Source organism: Podarcis gaigeae (assembly GCF_964106915.1).
Source record: "Podarcis gaigeae genome assembly, chromosome: 8".
Lineage (NCBI taxonomy): Eukaryota > Metazoa > Chordata > Lepidosauria > Squamata > Lacertidae > Podarcis > Podarcis gaigeae.
This window is the reverse complement of record NC_139684.1, coordinates 27,640,207-27,661,425: the sequence shown is the minus strand read 5'-3', so window position 1 is coordinate 27,661,425 and position 21,219 is coordinate 27,640,207.

Below are 21,219 nucleotides of genomic sequence, written 5' to 3'. Positions count from 1 at the left end.
GGGGGAGCAATGGGATGTTCCTAGTTCAAAAAGACCAGGTCATTTGAAATGCCAAAATGCACTGTTAAATTTGGGGATGGATAATTTTTAAAAGCATCCCTCGTTGAGGCATACAACTGCTTTTCCTAACCAGGCTTAGATACAAAATATAATTTTGGGTAAGGGTTTTGCTGCTGTTGAGGGGAAATCTTGTTTCTTCATGAGTGTGTAAACAAATAATTACAACAAAGACGAGCAGATTAACGCAAGGTGGGGAGAAATTGCTATTGTGCAAATACCACAAACGACATTTCTGCAAAATGAGCTGCAATTACCCCCCCTCCTCCCTCCAAAAGAGATGCACAAAGCTATATGTGTTTATATACAGAGATGCATTAAGCGGCAGTGGATTCGACTCAATCTTCTGTTATTTTCTCGGCTGATAAAACAAACAATGAAATGTTCCAAATACCAGATGGATTTTCATGACCAAAGGAAAAACAAAACAAGATGTTAATTCTCTTTTAAGGAGAAGAAGAACAATATGTGTTTCTTACAGTCTCACAGAAAGCTCGATCGATTGCAGTTAAGTTGTAGAATAAATCCCTAAGGGTTTTGCTTTGTGAGACGAGCACTTTCTTCCTAGTATCACCTCATCCATTCATTTATTTGGTGTAGCTTTGTTTTTATTAAAAATAAAAAGTCTATCCCATGCATGGCCAGTTACAATACAGTTTCCGAAAGCTTGTACACTTGTTGGGCCAGTGTTGTAATTTGTGTGGTGGAAGAGCCAGTGTGATGTAGTGGTCTGATTGTCAGACCATTATGACTTGGAAGACAAGGGTTCCACCAAACTATGAAGCTTGCTGGGTGACCTTGGGCCAGTCACTGCCTCTCAGCCTAATCTAATTCACATGCAACAGATGACCGAGAGGGAGAGGGAGAGAACACACTTGTTTAGTCCTGTTGGGATGTTCAAGCACTACATTCAGGGGAGTGGCTGGGTGGGTTGGTAATGAGGAGTAGATGGACTCTAGCTCCCCTCATCCCTGACCATTGGCATTGCTGACTGGGACTGATGGGAGATAGGAGTTCAGCTAGTGTGAGCTGGTGTCCAGTCCATAGGTGCAGTGAAAAAATGCATTGAAGGTGGTTGGACTAGATTACCCTTCGGGTACCTTCCAACTCTACAATTCTACGACTCCATGTTCCTATGAAAATCATGAAATCAACACTAGGTGACACCAGAGCCAATGGCAGGCAGGGCAAACTAATTCTAGTTTTGTCCCCATCTCTTCTAAGTTCTGCAAGGGCAAAGCTGTGAGGAAACATAGCTACACAATCTCTGACAGATGGCCATCACAACCTCTGTTGAAAAACAGAGAGTCCACCACTTTCCAAGGTAGTCAATCCCACTGTCAAACAGCTCTTACCATTGGAAAGTTCTTCCTAATGTTTAGGCAGAATCTCACGTTTTGTCCTTTGGATCCATTGGTTTGGGTCCTCCCCTCCGGAGCAGCAGAAAACAAGCTTGCCCCATCGTCCATGTTAACAGCCCTTCAGATTTCTGAAGATGGCTATCATATTACCTCTCAGTTTTCTCTTATTCAGGCTAAACATACCCAGTCCCTCAACGTGGAATATCTACCCCATATGTGGTCCACTGGCCAAGTTTTGGAACTGAGCCAAGGATATACTGAAGATCACAAAACATCCCAAGGTCATGTTGCTGGTATACAAGGACTACGGCTTCAGCTTTTTGCAGTAACTCCACATCCATCTCTCCATCTGCCAAGATGTGGCCTTGTTTGGAAACACGAAAGCTTCAGGAAATGAAGACGTTGCATTAGCAGCCCTTCAGACAGAGGTTATTGATGGCAAGAATTATTCGTTTAGAAATTATGAGGTACACAAGCGCGGAGTACAATATAACATCAACACATACACCGCGAAAGAAGCTGAACTAAAAGACTACAAATCAGAGGCGTTTCAGTTACAAATTAAAAAGAGCAGGGAGAGTGCCGTGATTAATGGGACTTCTGCAAGAAGTCTGGATATATTCCTAAAAGCCTTGTTCATCCAGAGTTCCTCATCCTGCCATCGGCTGATCTGAAGTATTCCTTGGCTGTCATGAATCAGTGCTGAAAAGTTTGATCAGCTTCCAAAAGGAAATGTATGGATTAAAGGGTGTTTAGGAGCATGATAAATATTAAAGTGGTTCTTTCTATTTCATGTTGAAGCTTTGAAAAAAAGATGCTCATGTACGATCCATATTTTTAAACACCCAAGCTTTGTTCACACACATTTGTGAGTTTGTTTTGTGTTTTGTTCTGTTTTTTGTAAAGTTGCTCCATTACTTAGATCAGGGATGGAGAATTGTTTGGTTTTTTAGCCCAAGGGTCGCACCCCTTTGAGGGCAACCCTCCTGGGGACATATGCTATAGAACTATAGGAGTTGTAGAGTTGGAAGGGACCCCAAGGAGCCTCTAGTCCAACCTCCTGCGATGCAGGAATATGCAGCTGTCCCATGCAGGGATCAAACCTGCAACCTTGGCATTATCAGCCCCATGCTCTAACCTGCTGAGCTATCTAGTGGCAGGTATGGCCACAGGCCAAGATTCTGGCTGGGACTAAATAGAGTTGTAGTCCAAAATGTCTGGAGGATGGCAGGATTGAGAAGTCTGCCTCATCCATCTCTCTAAGGGTTTCTGCACCAGATGGACCCTCTTTCCATCTCCCACTTCCTGGTACAGCCACCATAACAATGTTTTTTGCTATCAGTGCCAGGGGTCAGATGAACGTCCTTTACAAAGGGGTCATGGACTTTGAAGACAGGATGAAAGGGAGAAAACAGCTAAGAGGAAGGCATGTTTGGCAAACCCTCACCTTGATCAACTCCCACCCGGAAACCAATGTCCCCATTGTGGAAGGATGTATGGATCCAGAATTGGCCTCCACAGTCACTTACAGACTCACTGTTAGGACCATTTCCATGAAAGACAATCTTACTTAGTTACAAGTGATAGCCAAAGAAGAAGATGACACCAAGTGGATCACTGATGTCTAGGTTCTGGCATCCCAAGGCTAACCCAGTACTTACATAAGCTGCAACCATGGCAGCAGACAGATGGTGCAGCAGACAGAGGCAGATTTAGGGGAGCACAACCGCTTTGCCCACACTGAGTGCTGAGATGAGAGGGCACCACAGGGGGTGCCGCAACAATGATGAGCAATGAAAGACAAGGGGCAGGTGTCATGCAGGGCATTGCTGAAATTTTAATACCCAAAGTCTGCCACTGCAGCAGGACTTCCTGGGGGCAGTGAGAGGGTAAGCTTACCTGCAGCAGAATAGGAGAGGGAACATTGAACTCAACTCCAGAAGAAGTACATGAATGCTCTGCTTCATCTGGGGCAGGAGTGTGGAACCTTTTCCAGCCTGAGGGTCAGATTCCTTTCTTGACAAACATCTGTGGGACATATGCCAGGATGCAGTAATGGCCACCAACATGGATGGCTTTCAAAAAGGATTGGGCAAATTCTTAGAGGAGGAGGCTATCAATGGCTACTAATTGGGATGGCTACCCTCTGCCTCCATGGTCAGAGGCAGTAAATGATCCTGAATGCCAGTAGCTGGAAGCCACAGGAGGGTAGAGTCCTCTTGTGGTCAGGTCCTGCTTGCTGGTTTCCTCTTGGGACATCTGGTTGGCCGCTGGAAGAACAGGATGCTGGACTAGATGGGCCATGGACCTGATAACTTGGAGAAGATAACTGTATTTTTATGTGAGTAGGGCAAGATGCGAAACTGACCGAAGAAACAAGTGTAAATGTTACACTGGTATGTTATCTTGTTTTGATTTAAAATGAGAGATTTTGACAACAACAACTAGAAGAACTTGCACCCCACCCATGAGAGGTACACTGCAATTTTCTCCTTCCCTTCTCATTGATAGACATGAAATGTTTTATTAAAATTAAAAATAAATGTGTGTGGAATTTTTTTTGGCACAGTACTACAGGGGACACATTGACACATTTAGACTCCACAGGGTGTTTTCAGTCCCTAAAGATGCAACCTCCTTCTTGTCCTAATGGTGAGCTGTTTCTACAACATAGCCCAGACCTCCGGAAAATCTGCTCCCTCCTTTGCTTTCAGTGCTCAATGCCACATGCTTAATATGCGGTCAACGTACTTCACACCGCAAGCATGACTGACCCATTTAAGCAAGTGTCACATTCAAACGCAGCACAGTCTTAAAAAGAGGGAGTGAGATCAAGCGTTGTGTGTTTCCTGCCTGGGCAAGGGGAACGCCTCCAGCAGCATCCCAAAAGGGATGAGATGTTATTCTTTGCAATGTGTCTAATTTGAGTAGTCTTGATCAAGAGAAGATGTGCCCTTGCAACTCATTCTGCAAAGGCAGCAGCTTCCCGAAAATTGCCCTGCTTGCTGGCTGCTAAGGCGATGGTTTGCAAAGACAAAGAAGCAAAAAAGGAGCTTTCAGAAAAACTATATAGCAGAAGGTTGGAATGATAAGTAGGCACAAGCACCTTCTGGAAGGATAATGTTTGGGTCAAATCCTTCCAGTGGGGCACACAAAGAAGTATCCAGGTTGCAGTTGATGAGGTGGTAAAGCCATTGGTAAAGCCACTGGGCCCATCACCTCCTGGCAAATAGAAGGGGAAGAAATGGAGGCAGTGAGAGATTTTACTTTCTTGGGTTCCATGATCAATGCAGATGGTGACAGCAGTCACGAAATTAAAAGACGTCTGCTTCTTGGGAGAAAAGCAATGACAAACCTAGACAGCATCTTAAAAAGCAGAGACATCGCCTTGTCAACAAAGGTCCGCATAGTTAAAGCCATGGTTTTCCCAGTAGTGATGTATGGAAGTGAGAGCTGGACCATAAAGAAGGCTGATCGCCGAAGAATTGATGCTTTTGAATTATGGTGCTGGAGGAGACTCTTGAGAGTCCCATGGACTGCAAGAAGATCAAACGTATCCATTCTGAAGGAAATCAGCCCTGAGTGCTCACTGGAAGGACAGATCCTGAAGCTGAGGCTCCAATACTTTGGCCACCTCGTGAGAAGAGAAGACTCCCTGGAAAAGACCCTGATGTTGGGAAAGATTGAGGGCACAAGGAGAAGGGGACGACAGAGGACGAGATGGTTGGACAGTGTTCTCGAAGCTACAAACATGAGTCTGACCAAACTGCGGGAGGCAGTGGAAGACAGGAGTGCCTGGCATGCACAAAGAGTCGGACACAACTAAATGACTAAACAACAACAAAAAGCCATTGTGCACATGGCTTCAAGAGATGGTAAGAAGAGCCTGCTGGATCAGACCAATGGCCCATCTAGTCTGGCATCACAGTGGCCAAACCCACAAGCAGGGCTGGAGCACAACACCACTCTCTCCTCCTGTGGTTTCTAGCAACTGGTATTCATTAGCATTGCTGCCTCTAACCAGGGAAGCAGAGCAGAGCTATTGTGACTACCAGCTATTGATAGCCATCTCCTCCACGAATGTATCCAGTCCTCTTTTAAAGCCATCCAATTTGGTGGCCCTTCACTTCCTCCTGTGGCAGAGAGTTCCATAGTTCAACAATACCCTGCATGAAGAAGGCCTTTCTTTTAACCATCCAGAGTCTCCCAACAGAGTCTCTTCATTAGATGTCCATGAGTTTTATTGTTATGAAAGAGGGATGAAAACTTCTTTTTTTACTGTCCATTTTCTGCATGCCGTACATCATTCCGTAAACTTTTATCATATCTTCTCTTACTCATCTTTCATCTAAATTAAAAAAGTATCTTTTTTAAAAATGAATATTTATTAGCATTTTCCATTTTTTTAAAAAAAAATGAATATTTATTAGCATTTTAAATTAAAAAAGTCTCAGATACTGCAGCCTTTCTTCATAGCAGAATTGCTCCACCGCCCTGACCATTTTAGTTTCCCTTTCTTCAAGCTTTCCCAACTCTACAATATCTTTTTTGAGGTGAAGGAGGTGACCAGAAGTGTACATTGTATTCCATACGCAGTCACACCATAAATTTGCATAATGGCATTATGATATTGGCAGGTTTATTTTCAATTCATTTTCTAATGATTCCTAACATGGAATTTGCCTTTTTCACAACCAAAGCACACAGGGTCAATACCTTAACCGAGCTACCTACAATGATACCATGATCTTGTTTTTTGTTAGTCGCTTCCAGTTAAGATCCCAAGAGTATACATTAAAAAAATGCCTCTGCACATCTCTCATGTCATGAATGTATGCTTCCCCCACACAGACACAGAGTACAATTCAAGTTTTTATTTATTTAAAAGCACTTTAAAACCACTTCATCTTAAAAAAAAAAATCTCTAAGCAGTGCCTAGAACAAAATTGCTATTTTTAAAAAAATTAAATTTTATCTCAAGTTTATCTGTACCTCTTTACATCGGCAAAGCTTGCAAAGTGGTTTGCGGAGACAATTAAGAAAAATAAAATGCAATGAAATATTAACACACACACAATAGGATGCTGCTCATTCAATATCCACAGAAATTCCATAACATACAACTTTCCACAAGTACAATGTAAGAACAATAAAACAGTAGCAGAGGAAAAACAGAGAGAGAACTTAAAAACAGGAATGTCAGTCTTCTGGGCCCAATCCCAAACAGGCCTCCAATCTTATGGGTCAGGGAAAGCTTTGGGGTGAAAGATACATATCTGCAAGACATGTCTTTGAGATATGATCTAGACTGGTATCAGTGATGACCATTATATAGCAGTGTATAACTGCTGACCCCCCCCCCCCCCGGGACCTCTTCCTCTACACCTCCTCTTTCCTGCTGGTATTATGTCATAGTGGTTAGATTGTCGTACTAAGACCTGAGATCAGGGTTGAAATCCTCACGTGTCCATGAAGCTCACTTGGCTGTGGCTTTGGGCCAGTCACTGCCACACAGGGTTGTGGTGGGGATTGAAGGAGTGAACCACTAATGCACGCACCACCTTGAGCTCATTGGAGAAAAAGGCAGGATCTCAATGAAGCATATACATAAATAAAACTCTCAGGCTCTGAGGTGACTCCCTGTACCTTCTCCCTGTTCCATAGCCTTGCAGGAGCTTGCAGATCCAGCCTTTGAGGACTGCAGGCAGCTTTCTCAGGGAGCATGGCAAGGGAAGGTTCTGACAGCCATCAGGTGACTCTGATCCGCTGAGACAACATCTTGCAAAGATCCAGCAGGGTCAACTGGGAGCTGTCCATGGTCCTGATTCACCTTACTGGAAGAGACTCTGGTATTGTTAACACTTCCTCCAGGACACACTAAACTCCATCAGAGCAGGGCGCAGTGTACCTTATTCCCAGCTGACTTCTAGAGTTCCCCCCCTGGCTCCTGCTGTATTTTGCTTAAGCCTTAGCTGTTCCCGTCACTATCTCCTATCTCATTTAATACACCAAATGTCTGCATGTCTCTCATAGCAAAAACTCCCAGCAGCTTTTGCACCTCTAGGGCTGAGGGCTGGGCAGGAAGGTTGCCGAGACTCAATTATTCTCACCCTGGCAGTCTGCATAAATGTCTTGCTTCTAAAATATTTATGCTGCCATGCGATGGAGGCTTGCTGTAAATGGATTACAGGACTTGGGCCCGCTTTATCGAGTCAATAACCAAATGGAATAAGTTTTCTTATCTGTGTGGCTATGGGTTTTTCTCTCCCCCTTTCCTCGCTGTCCCCTTATCGTGCAGAGATTAGAGATTGCAAATGGCCATCAGGGGCCTGAATTCAAATTTTCTTCAAACGGCCACCAAGCTTTGTCACTTACGCAGATAGCATCTGGTTGGCTTTCAACCGCAGTTTGACAATATTAAAACAAGAACAGAGAAAGGGACCCCATTTGGAGTGGGGCATGATATCTCCCCACCTAGCGTGACTAGAAATGGGATTTCTCTTTTCCCCTAATCTGGGTGCAGTACCATCTGCTTCCCCTCCCCTCCGCAAACTCACTGCCTACTGAGGAGGAGACGCTTCTATAACAGAGCCTGGATAGCTCAGTTGGTTAGAGTGTGGTGCTGATAACACCAAGGTTGCAGGTTCGATTCCCGTATGGGACAGCTGAATAGTACTACATTGCAGGAGGTTGAAGGACTAGATGATCCTCAGGGTACCTTCCAACTCTAGAATTTTATGATTCTGTATCACAGTTGGCTGCCATTTGCTAAAGGACTGTATTAGAGCACATGATTTGGGAAAGGTTCCAAGTTCAATCCCTGGTATCTATAGTTTAAAAAATGAGGTAGCTGGAGAACCACTTCCAGACTGTAGCTTCCTGTGCTGAAAATCACAAGTGAATGGCCCACAATCTGGACACACGTAGCCCTCGTGAGTCTTGCCTGTGGCTCCCAATTGCCCACCCTGCTGCTGATTTTTACCAGACTGGAATAAGAATATCATTAAGGATCTCGCCCCAAAAAACAACAATGTAGGGGCCACATGTATCTCCCTAGGGAGGGCATTTCAGTGACGTGGAACCAGAACAGAGAAATCTCTTCCCCCTAGAACTCACCAACATGACAGTTCTCAGCAGGCAGGGGTAGGTTCAGGGATATGTGAGCAGTGCATGTGCACTGGACTCTGAGTCAAGGGGTGCTGTCTCAAAGCCCGGTAAGCAAGGCACTGGGCTTTGGAAGGAGGTGTGAGGTTCTGAAAGGGTCCTAGAGTCTTCCTGCCTCCTTCCATGTACCCTCCAAATCCGTTGCAGCATGGACTTTACTAGTCACCCTGTTTTTTTGGGGGGAGGACTGAGTAGGAATGTGGGGGCATGCCCAAATTGGCCTTCGGGTGCCTCTTTTTCACCTACAACATACTGTTGGGTGTTATCTGTATGACTGGTGCAGTGTTCTTTAATTTGGTCCAATTGGAGTTTCACCCGGGCAGGTGAGTGTACTTCAGAAATGCTTGCATCAATACCTGTGGCATTTATTGAGTTTAGGGCACTCTTTAGTCACCTTCCATGGGCTATGCCTTAGAGGTTCCTGGGGGTGGCCTTTATGCCTGGTCATCACTCTGGGGTGAACACTGGCCAACAGGGGCACAGTGTGCCTGTCAGGTTCATACACTCAAGGGACACACAGTGGAGAGGGAAGATTCTCTTGAAACAGCCTTGTGCGGCCACAGTATGCCACTGCAAGATGTTCCAGGAGATGGGGGTTAGAATCCCCCCATTTATTTATTTTTACAACTCGCCTGCCCAGACATATTTGCTCTGGCTTAATTAGGTTGGTTTTGCAGATCCTCTAATTGTTAAACATAATCAATCTAACCTGCTTACCCACAATAATGTTTGTAACAAATCTTCTTTCTGGTGTTCTGCCAGTGCTCTTGTACTTAAGTCCTGTTTGTGGATTACTTCCCTGATGCATAAGATTGGACCTTTGCAGCCTTGGAATCTTCGTACAGGTGTGTGTGTTTTTTTTAATGTCTGTCGTTATTGTATTGTTTTGCCATATTAATGTTTTGTGCTGGTGAACTCGTTTTTAGAAGTGCTTATAAACAAATCACTTATAAACGTTTTGGAAGTTCTTATAAACGAATCAAAAAAATAAACTAGTCCAAACAGAGGTAACCAATGATGTAACCTCAAAATATAAGCCACTCACTCAACCTACTACTTCCTTGTGTATAGAGCAAGAGAAACTCTTTCTTTCAAGATGGAGTGCCAGTTCTCAAAGACCTTGTCCTCAATCATCGTCATCCTCCACCCACAAGGTCCATTGGTATTCTAGATCATCACTCATTTCTCTCAGATACGGAGCACCTGCTGTGTTGACAATCGCTTTGCTTTTCCCTTCCGTGCTTTTGATCCAAACTAACACTGGGCTGAGAAAATGCATATGTATGCATGGACACCTTCAATGAAGGGAGCAGAGCAGTGATGGAAGCCGACCAGAATGACGGGAGATTTGGGTTGGGCTGCCATCGCATCTTTGGGTGGGTGGAACTCACGATGCTTGGTTGCTTGATTGAAAAGTGCACCATTGTGCATATTTGCAGAATCTTGTCTGGCAAGGCTGATTTATTCAGCAATACAACAGCCAGCAAAAAACAAAAACATAGACCCACCTGCTCCCAAGCAAAGGCAGATGAGAGTGAAGGACAGTTGATAGCATGAAAGGCATATGAATTAGGATAATATTTACGGAGATGACTCCACATTTGCATCTGGGCCTGTGTTTTCGTTTCTTCTAGCTACAGGGAAACCGTAGGAACAGTTATTATTTATTATTGTTTATTTATTACATTTATATATGACTTTTTCCTCCAGTGATCTCAAAGTGGTTCTCTTCCTCCCTATTTTTATCCTCACAACAACCCTGTGAGGCTGAGAGATGGTGACTGGTCCAAAGTCACCCAATGAGCTTCATGAATGAGTGGGGACGGCGGTTTGAACCCTGGTCTCCCAGATCATAGTGCAACACTCTAACCAACACACCACACTGGCTCTCTGTTTCTGATAGTATTCTTAGTGCTATTGCAATGGTCCCATTACTTTTGCCCCAAATATGCAACTTTCTGGAACAAACCAATAGTTTTTGGTGGGGCAGTCATTCGGCCTGACATTTGACTTAGGCAGTGTGTTACCATGACTTACAGGAGGGATGGGACACTGGTGCAATTGGATCACAACTCCCATCCACCCTGACCACCAGTCATGCCAGCTGGGGTTGCCACAGACTCCCCACCCCCAGGTTCATAGGGTGGTTGCAAATGCATGAACATGCACAGTTCATATTGCAATATGCTAGAACCTTGGTTTGAAGAGCTGTATGCTATGGTTACAATATCCATTATGCCAGCTGGGCTGTCCAGAAGTCTCTCTTTCAGTAGTGATGCATAGGGACCCCCTCTGGACAGTATTCTTAACCTTTGTAGTTTCAATAATGAATAAAAAGGCTTCCATACTCCCTCCGTTATTATTTATACACCTTGGATAGGCCAAATTATTGATGGCATTACTTTTTAGAGTTCTTCGATCCTCACTGGCAGCAGCTCTGAGCTTGCATAAGCCGACGGAAAGGATTGTTGTAGGTCAGCAGTACATACTGACCTTTTCCTTATCTTAAATTAATGAAAGGATCAGTGTGTAAGACTCACCTAGAAGATCCTTAACTCCCTACTCTAAGATAAATTATAGTTCTCGTTCCTAGACAACTGAAGCATAGTCCTGCTGCAAGTGATGCCTGCTCAGAACTAAGATGGAGGAAAAGCCAGAGTTTAGGGGTGAATCAGAGAATGAGTTTCAGGTGGGCAGAGAATTCAGTTCTGCAGTGGTCTTCTCCCCCTGTGTGTACCCTGCAGAAAATGCACAGTGGCTGCCTGTCCCTTTTCCCCACCTGCCACCCCACCTCTTGCAAGATCACTTGGGGTGACGACCCAGCCCAACCCAGGGTGATCCAGGACAGTCATCACCTGACTCAGATGAAGCAGATCACTCCAAATCAGGCTGATTCTGTTTGGGTTTCAGCCAAATCTAGTATGGAGCCCTAATTAAAGCGATGGGAACTACTTAATGCAAAAACAGGCTTCTAAGCAGCTCGCAAGTATGCATACCAATTACGCACGCATTGAAATAAAAACCTTTTCATTCTTGTTAAAATACACAACTAAAATGCATAACAAAACCATCCCATTAAAACATTAAGACATAAGCACCCGTGATTGAGACAAACCCATTAAAACAACACAATAATTAAAATGGGAGATTCAGGTCTGTCCCCAGGCACTGTTCTCAGTCAGGTGACAGGGCTCATTTCTAAAATCATAGAATTGGAAAGCAGGAAGGGACCCTGAGGGTCATCTAGTCTAACCCCCTGCAATATAGAAATCTATGTTTAGGGAAGTTTTTAAAGACTGATGTTTTAATGTATTTTTAATATTTTGTTGGAAGCTGCCCAGAGTGCCCAGATGGGCAGAGTATAAATAAATAAATAAATAAATTATTATTATTATTATTATTATTATTATTATTATTATTATTATTATCATCTCAACACACCATCCCTCATCCAGTTTGAAACTATACCAGACCCTTGTTAAGCTTTGCAAATGTGCTAGAAGTTTTATTGCTGCACCACTAAGAGTTAGGCTTCCATTCTAAGACAAAAGGTCACAAACACTAGTTCCAGTTTGGGAGCTAGAAAACAAAGTGAGGTCAAGCAAAAAGGTTCCAGAAGATCTAAGTCAATACAAGCAGGGCATACAAGCAAGAACACTAGGACTCTGGATAGCTCTGAGTGTTACCTAGGTTGCCACTCAACCAAGGCAAACCTGAATGTTCTTCATAAGAACTTCAGAAGAGCTCTGCTGGATCAGGTCAATGGCTCATCTAGCCTAGCATCCTGTTTTCACAGCAAACAGATGCCTGTGGGTAGCACTCTCCCTTCTTGTGGTTTTCTTGTGGTATAGTTGCTACAGCAGTGTATCCCAAACTTGGGTCTCCAGCTGTTGTTGTACTACAACTCCCATCATCCCTAGCTAGCAGGACCAGTGATCAGGGATCAGGGATTGCTGTTCAAAAACAGCTGGAGATCCAAGTTTGGGGAACACTGGGCTAGAGCATGGTGCTGATAACACCAAGGTTGTGGGTTTGAGCCACGTTCAGGTTCATATTCCTGCATTGCAAGGGGATGGACTAGATGCTCCTTCCAACTCCACAAGTCTGTGATTCTCTGACTGCTAGGTTTCACTCCTCCTCCTCTACCCCATTGGCCTATGGTTTTTCTCCATGAATCACCTTGCACTCAGCCCACTTTTCCTGCGATGTCTGCCAAACTTTGGAGAAGAGCAGGCAAAGGCAATGCTAAATATAGCACATGCCACATGACAACATATTGAGCTCAGAGGTCACCAAAGATCCCCCTGAAAATTAAAAAGAGGATGAGATGGCTGGAGGATGGACAGCTTTGCTGCTAATGGCGTCTGCTGCACGTGAAGTGTGCACTGCAAACTGTCCAAGGAATTGCTTCTCTTTCATAACTACGTCCATGTCTCCCTGAACAGCAATTAAATGTTTCCGCAGAGCCTCCATTTAACGCTCCCGAAAAGCACTTCATTTGCATTAAAAAAGATGACTTTGTGAGCAATTACCAAGGATGGTCAGCTGTTGGTGGTTGTTCATGTGCCCAGGGACGGATGGCTTGGAGCACACAATCAGCAGACGTGGTATTCAAGATTTTTTTCTTTTTTTATCACCAGCTTTCCTTCTGATCTCTATATTGGCTTGATCCACTTCTAATTGGATTGGGTCTGAAAGACATCAAAAGTCACATCTCTTTCTTCTGTGTACCCTTTGCAGTAAGGTAAAGGTACCCCTGCCCGTACGGGCCAGTCGTGTTTGACTCTAGGGTTGTGCCCCTATCTCACTTAAGAGGCCGGGGGCCAGGACTGTCCAGAGACACTTCCGGGTCACATGGCCAGCGTGATGAAGCTGCTCTGGTGACCCATCACTATTTGATAACTTTTTAAACAGTCATGGCTCATCCCAAACAATTCAGGGGGGCTATAATATCTTAAGGGTACTGGGAGATGTTAGGAGGTTCCTACTTCCCTCCTAGAATAACAATTCCTAGAGTTCCCTACAAAGAGGAATTGATTGAAAAGGCTTTCTGGGAATTGTTGCTCTCGGGTTGAATATAATCCCCTGTAATATTAATCAGTTCCTGGGGTGCATCAGACCAAATCCTTCATATCGGGGATGCATTGTCCTTCCAGTCCTTGGTCACAATCTCCCCTCACCAGATGGACTCCACACATTCACAGCGGTTCTTCCTTCTTTCTCAATATCCCTTCATCTCTTCTCTTCCAGCGTTCCTGCATCTCATGGGGTTGGTCTGAATGACCCTATGGGTCACTTCCAGCTCTGCAATTCTATTATTCTTCACTCTGATCCAACTGTCATTCTCTCAGCTGCCCTTTCTCAACATCCCAGCCCCCTTAGCAACAGTTGCCAAGACTGCCCAGAACTATCTCACGCAAAGAATTACCTGTATCTCCCGATTCCCTGTTCCCTTCAGGCAACCAACCTTATGAGATACATTAAATCCAAAACAGAAACACTAAACAAACACCTCATCACAAATTCGGATGGCTAAACATACATCATCTGCCACACTCGATCTCTCTCTCTCTCTCTCTCTCTCTCTCTCTCACACACACACACACACACACCCCGACTCTCCTCTATCCTCCATCCCAGAAAGCAAAAAACATGATTAGAGTTCAAGGACATAGTCCAGCCAGGCAAAACCCCACAAAGAGGGTGCTAATTGGTACTGGTGGGAATGTGGCAGAGAAGAGGAGGAAGTTCTGCACCCTAAAATCCACTCCTGATCAACACGGGAACAAGAATTGGTCTATTCGTACAGAAATGCATCAGAGGACACATTCCCATCATGCATTTATTTTAAAGCACTATGGTGCTGCTTTAAACTGCCATAAAGGTAAAGGTAAAGGGACCCCTGACCGTTAGGTCCAGTCGTGGCCAACTCTGGGGTTGTGGTGCTCATCTCGCTTTACTGGCTGAGGGAGCCGGCGTACAGCTTCCACGTCATGTGGCCAGCATGATTAAGCCCTTTCTGGCGAACCAGAGCAGCTCACGGAAATGCCGTTTACTTTCCCACCAGAGTGGTACCTATTTATCTACTTGCACTTTGATGTGCTTTCGAACTGCTAGGTTGGCAGGAGCAGGGACCGAGCAACGGGAGCTCACCCCGTCGTGGGGATTCAAACCGCCGACCTTCTGATCAGCAAGTGCTAGGTTCTGTGGTTTAACCCACAGCACCACCTGAGTCCCTTAAACCATCGTAGTTTCCCCCAAAGAATTCTGGGAACTGTAGTTTATTAAAGTGCGGAGAGTTGTTAGGAGACACCTATTCCTCTGACAGAACTACAAGTACCAGAGTTCCCTTTGAAGAGGAGCTGATTATTATTCCATGCTGAGAAATGTAGCCCTGGGAAGGGAATAGCAGCTTTCTAACAACTCTCAAGACCCTTAAAAAACTATGGTTCCCATAATCGGGGGGGGGGTAACTCTTTAAAGTGGTATCATAGCACTTTAAATGCATGGTGTGAGTGTGGCCAGAGCAGCAGACAGACAGACAGACAGAGATCCCTCACTGTGTCCCTTTAGTGAAGACGTTCTGTTCCTGATTCACCCTCATTTGGAGGGCTTGTGGTTTTCATTTTAGCATCCAGGGACTGAGAGATCTGATCCTTCATGCAAAGAGAGGAACCATTTCCCCTGTTATTGAATTACAAGGTCCTGGCCAGACACTGAAACTGTTGCTTTCCGTAGAAGCAATTTATGAGCAGAAGAATCCACACGCCGCTGACTTTAATAGCCCTTTGTTCAAGACCTGGACATGGGTGCTTTCCCACCTCAGCCTCCTCCGCTGCCCAAGTATTTGCTGATCATTCCCTAGACATTTCTGTCACGTTCCAAGGACATTGGCTTTTGACCAGGCTAATGGCCAGGCAAGCAACTTAATCGAAGCACCAAAATACAGGCTTTTCGGAATTGCAAGCCTTGATCCAATTATATTCAAAAGCTCTAGCAGAAGGAGAAGGTGAGACAAATCCCTCAGTGTTTTCAGCTGTCCATTCAGTTTTCCATTCAGGGCATAGTGCCAGGATAAATTCCTTCACCCATCATCTAGTCCAACCCCCAACATTGCAAGAACCACAGGTAACTGATTGGCTACTGCTATCTGATTGGCCACTGTGAGAACAGGATGCTGGAATACTCTGGTTCCCAGGCTCATCTGATGTCCCTATGGAGACTGATTAGAAAGACAGCAAGACCAGAGCAGTGGATCATGCAGAGGCAGCACAGGCACCCCTTCTGTGGGTGGCTGCTCTGAACTCCCAGAACCCTTAATTATGGAGTCAGCTTCTGCCCCTTCCCTCCCCATGATGCACAAACCATCTTCTTAAAGTTCACCAACACACCTGCCACACAGGCAGGGCCGGATTAAGGTCTGATGAGGCCCTAAGCTATTGAAGGCAATGGGGCCCTTTATATGTCCTGCTGTCCTTTGTCAACAACAAATCGTTGCTGGTTTTTTGTGTGTTGAATATATGCTATATGGTAATTTACGGACCCAATAGGTATCTAAAGCCATTTGCACGTAACAGAATATGTATTTTATCAAAGTAATTGTTGAACTGAAATACAATTAAGAAGAAGTATATTAATAGTGAAATACAATTAAGAAGAAGTATATTAAAAGCAAAATAATTATTAAGCTGTTGCTGTATGTAGGTTTTATTTTATTTATTTTTTATCTTATATTTTGAAAATGTACATCCAGGGGTTTTTTCCTTTAAATTTTTTGGGGGGCCTCCAAGAGAGTGGGGCCCTAAGCTGTACTTGTTTAGCTTATATGTAAATCCGTCACTGCACACAAGTTGGGAGTTACCCAGGTAGAGAATCCATCTTCTGCCACAGAGCATAGCAGTCCAACTTTCCGTCCCACAGTCTCGACTACCCATGCCAAGGTGTTGTTATTTTTCAGACTACAGACATATTGCGATTGTCATGTAAATTGATTGGGAGGCCAGTGGCAGTGAAGCTGTGTTTGCAAATCTCGCAGGCACCGTGGCAGCGCCTGCTAGAGGATTTTACAGCATTTTTCACGGTTGTTATCTATTACACTCTTTGGCTCAAACCCCCCCCCCCCCCATTTGAACAGTGTTACATTCCAGCTGTCACCTCAAACTAATGAGAGTTTCTATTTTATTTCATTTTATTTGTATTCTTGCCTTTCAAGTTTCCTGTTGGATTCTCTACTGCAGAAAGAGAAAACATGCTGATGAACTTGTTCCATTTCTCTCTGAGGCTTATCAGAAGGAAACTGTCCATAATCAGCAACGTGTTGATGTGAAGCTTAGCTTTCAAAAAAAGAAAAAAAGAAAAGAAAACGAGCAACACAGACACACCAACGTAGCAGGCTGTGGGTGTTTTTAGAGGAAGGGATCTAGTAATGAGATTCCTGTTGAAATGTTTGTGCCAATGTATTCCAAGAGTCTGTGCAAGCCCAGGAAAAAAAAACCTGGTTGCAGTATTGGTCCCGAAGCACGCTTCTCTCATTTTCCTTTTCTGTCTTAAAACTAAAAGGCAAACAAGTTTCTAGTCTTTATAGAGTGTGGATGTACTTGGAAAAGTGTGGGCCTGTCAAAATCTCAGAAGCCAAAGCAATAGCTGAATCATCTATTTTAATTACATCAGATGATTTGCTGAAGACACTTTAGAGCAGGATACACCATTATTTCCTCTGTTATCCTGGCAACAGCCCTGTGAGGTAGGTTTAACTGAGAGGCAAGTGAAGATTTTAACCCAGGTCTTGACTGTGATTGTCTAACACTAATCAGTGCACTGCAATTAATAAGATTTCCTGTGGTCATAAGGAAGAAGAGGAGGAGGAGTTTGGATTTGATATCCCACTACCCTAAGAAGTCTCAAAGCGGCTAACAATCTCCTTTCCCTTCCTCCCCCACAACAAACACTCTGTGAGGTGAGTGAGGCTGAGAGACTTCAGAGAAGTGTGACTAGCCCAAGGTCACCCAGCAGCTGCATGTGGAGGAGAGGAGACACAAACCTGGTTCACCAGATTACGAGTCCACTGCTCTTAACCACTACACCACACTGGTTTTTGTACCTTTTTGGAGATCTACCTCTTCTGCTCCCCATGATGTGTAAAAGCAAAATTAATTTTACAAATACTCAGGCCCAAATGTGGGCAAGAGGGAGTCAATGCAGCCTCTGTCACCTGGGCAACAGGTAGACGAAAGAGCAGTAGGTAAGCAACTTGATGGCCTCTAGCAGTGACAAGTAGCCCAAACTAGGGAAAGGCATTCAGTTGGACAGCTTTGTATCAAACAGAGGCACTGCATTGGCCTTCTGAGGTCACCTGACTCTTCAGGCTAAGAGGAGTCTATGTTGACTTTTGAATATTCCAGCATAAACATCACCAGCAGCTTTGCTGTTGCAGGAAGCCACCATGGGGCCCAACAAAATTAAGCAAAATCACCTACAGGAGCTTCAAGGTTAACAAAATGGCACTTTTCCCTGCCTTGGCTACAACAACAACAAGTGGCCAGCAAAGGATGCTGAACATCAAAAATGTCTGGGCATTCCTATCTTCCTTGTGGGTCCCAAGTGTCTTCAGAGTTCCAGCAAGTCTCTGGTATTCAGGGCCACATGGTGAGGCTCTCCTCCTTGCAGGGTTAGGGCCCTTCTCCCTGAGGTTTGTTTATTTATAATCTTGGCACTTAGCTCCCTATTAGGATATGGTATCCTGGATTTTGCAGACCTCCCCCTTCTCTTAACTGTTTCCTCTGTCTTGGATAAAGCTTACAGAATCACAGAACTGTAGAGCGGGAAGGGATCCTAAGTGATCTAGCCCAAACCCCCCTGTAATGCAGGAATCACAGATTTTAAAAAATCCCTGGCAGCTGGCCATCCAACCTCTGATTAAAAACCCCCAGTGAAGGACAATCCACCATCTTCCAAGAGAGTCCATTGCACTGTCAAACCACTCAGAAACATCTTGATCTCCTTTCTTGTAATTTGAATCTGTTAGTCTGGATAGCTTGACTTCCACTTTTACTCAGCTCTGATTCTCCGAGAAGCTGAAACATTTCTTGAAGCCTGCCCTGTAGAACTCTTGGTGCCACCTGGACCTCTCTTGACAAGGATGCCCTCCCAAGATGGGCACAGTCCTACCATGACTGGGGCTCTTGGAAGGGAAGTGCGTAGAGAAAGCTCTGCAATCCCAGAGCTGTTCCAGAGACTGACCTCACCGACATGTGGAAGTTGTCCATTTGTTTATTTCATTTGGCCTGTCATCTTTTGATCTGGTGTGTGTGTGTGTGTGTGTGTGTGTGATTTAATTTAAGGCAGACTGAATTTTGAGCCACTTGCTGTGTGCCATAGAAAGGAAAAAATCTTTGAAGATATAATGACTAGGAGGGTGGGGGAGCGAGAAAAGAAACAAGCTATTATAAATCCCACGGTGTGGATAAGGCTGTCAATAGAAAGAAACAGGGTCATTTTCATATTCCCGCCCATCTTTTCACAAGTTCATGAAAGCGAAAAGTCATGAGCCTGAGCCTGGAGACAAACTGCTTCAAAGAGCAATTTTAATTGAAATGGTAATGACAAAAACTTTGCTGGAAATATATATTTGCGAGCACCTGCTGGCCAGGAAAAAATAAAGCCTAATAAAATAAAATAAAAAGTGTGATAGTTGCTAAAGAAGCCAGAGGCAGCACCTGCTTACAAAGGCCAGTGACCTTTCCCCTTATTGGTCAAACGCCCTCGCACAGGGATGGGTGAATATGACAATTTAACTTTCGCTCAGATGCCATGTTCCACTGCTCCCATGCACCTGTAGTAGGGGTCCCAAGATGCATCTGTGTCAGGATGCCAGCATGCTCCATTCACATATCTCCCTTTCTGTCCTCAAAGGGGGGGGGGGCAATTTCCAGAGGAATAGCAGTTTTATCAATGTGTACCTGCACATAGGGATGTGGGTGGCGCTGTGGGTTAAACCACAGAGCCTAGGACTTGCCAATCAGAAGGTAGGCAGTTCGAATCCCCACGACAGGGTGAGCTCCCATTGCTCTGTCCCTGCTCCTGGCAACCTAGCAGTTCAAAAGCATGTCAAAGTGCAAGTAGATAAGTAGGTACCACTCCATCGGGAAGGTAAATGTGTTTCCGTGCGCTGCTCTGGTTTGCCAGAAGCGGCTTAGTCATGCTGACCACATGACCCGGAAGCTGTACGCCGGCTCCCTTGGCCAATAAAGCAAGATGAGCACCATAACCCCAGAGTCGGTCATGACTGGACCTAATGGTCAGGGGTCCCTTTACCTTTACCTTTACCTTTACCTTTACCTTACCTGCACATCACTAATTAAGGAGGGGAGGGGAGAGACATGAAGGCACTTAATCTTATGTTAGTCTACAGATTAAGAATGAAAAACAGAAGGCAAGTGGCCCATGTGGGAAACCCACAAGCAGAACCTTTATAAATTGAGTAATAAAACCTGAGCACAAGAACACACTATCCCCTCTTGCAGTTCCAGCAACTAAGATTCAGAACCATTGCTGCCTCCAACTGCAGAGGTAGAACACGGCTGTTGTGTTGGCATCCTTCTGCCTCAGGAAACCATGGAAGAGTGTGCCTTTGGGGGTAGTGTTACAGTGCCTGCTGTGGCTATAAAGAATGATGTGGGAAATGCATGTTGCGTTATTGCATGTGGGGTGGGTGAAGGCATCTAGTTTTGCTGCTACAGGTGCACTCTGGCATTTCTTCTCTCTGAAAAATATCTGAAGAAGGAACAAAAATTCCCCAGCTGCATTTGGCATGTATAGCCATCGTAAACTCTTTCAGGAAACTCTGAGAACTCTCCCTTCTTTTGATTTTTCTGCAGAAGGCAACCGCATACCTCTGGGAAGCCTCCAAATTGGTTTCGTATGGCGCTGTTGAAGTTACAGTCCTAGCTTAACCGAATGATATGTGGCTGCCTGTTTCTGCAGGTATGGTTGCGTAACATTTGGTAAAGAAGTCTCAAGCACACTGCAGGTTTACAATCCAATGCAAAAGTCACTTTAATAAATTTTAGTGACTTTACAGAAGCATTGCACTTGGAATGGTCTAATCCACCCCAGCTGTTCCATCTGTAGGTGTTGTGTTCTCTTGGCGCCTTGGAGCTTTACCACATGATTTATAGCATTTCATAAAGCCAATGAAGTACATTGAACTTATAGAATGGTGAAAGAATATGAACGCTCATACCTACAATTCAGCAGATGTGGATAAAGTTTTAATTAGTGCATTAATTTCATTTCTGCTGTTTGCAATGGCTGCCATCTGGTTTGTGTGTGTGTGTCCCTTCTTTCTGTGACTCCATCATAGAAAATTGAATGAATGTGACTGAGAAACCTCAATTTGGGGCTTTCAGTAGGACAGATGGGTCTTGAGCGAGCTTTTCTGTGTAGAACCGATGCAAGCCTCTCCTGTGACCATGAAAATCCATTGTCAAGACACCCCTTGGTTGTTGGACAGAGATTGCTGGAAAGGTGACTGCAGGCTTTGCCTTAGAGGCCAAAGGGCAAATATGAAATAAATCTGTGTTTCATGACTCATTGCATGAAAGCACAGGGAGTTCCTCACAAACCATTACTGTTCTCT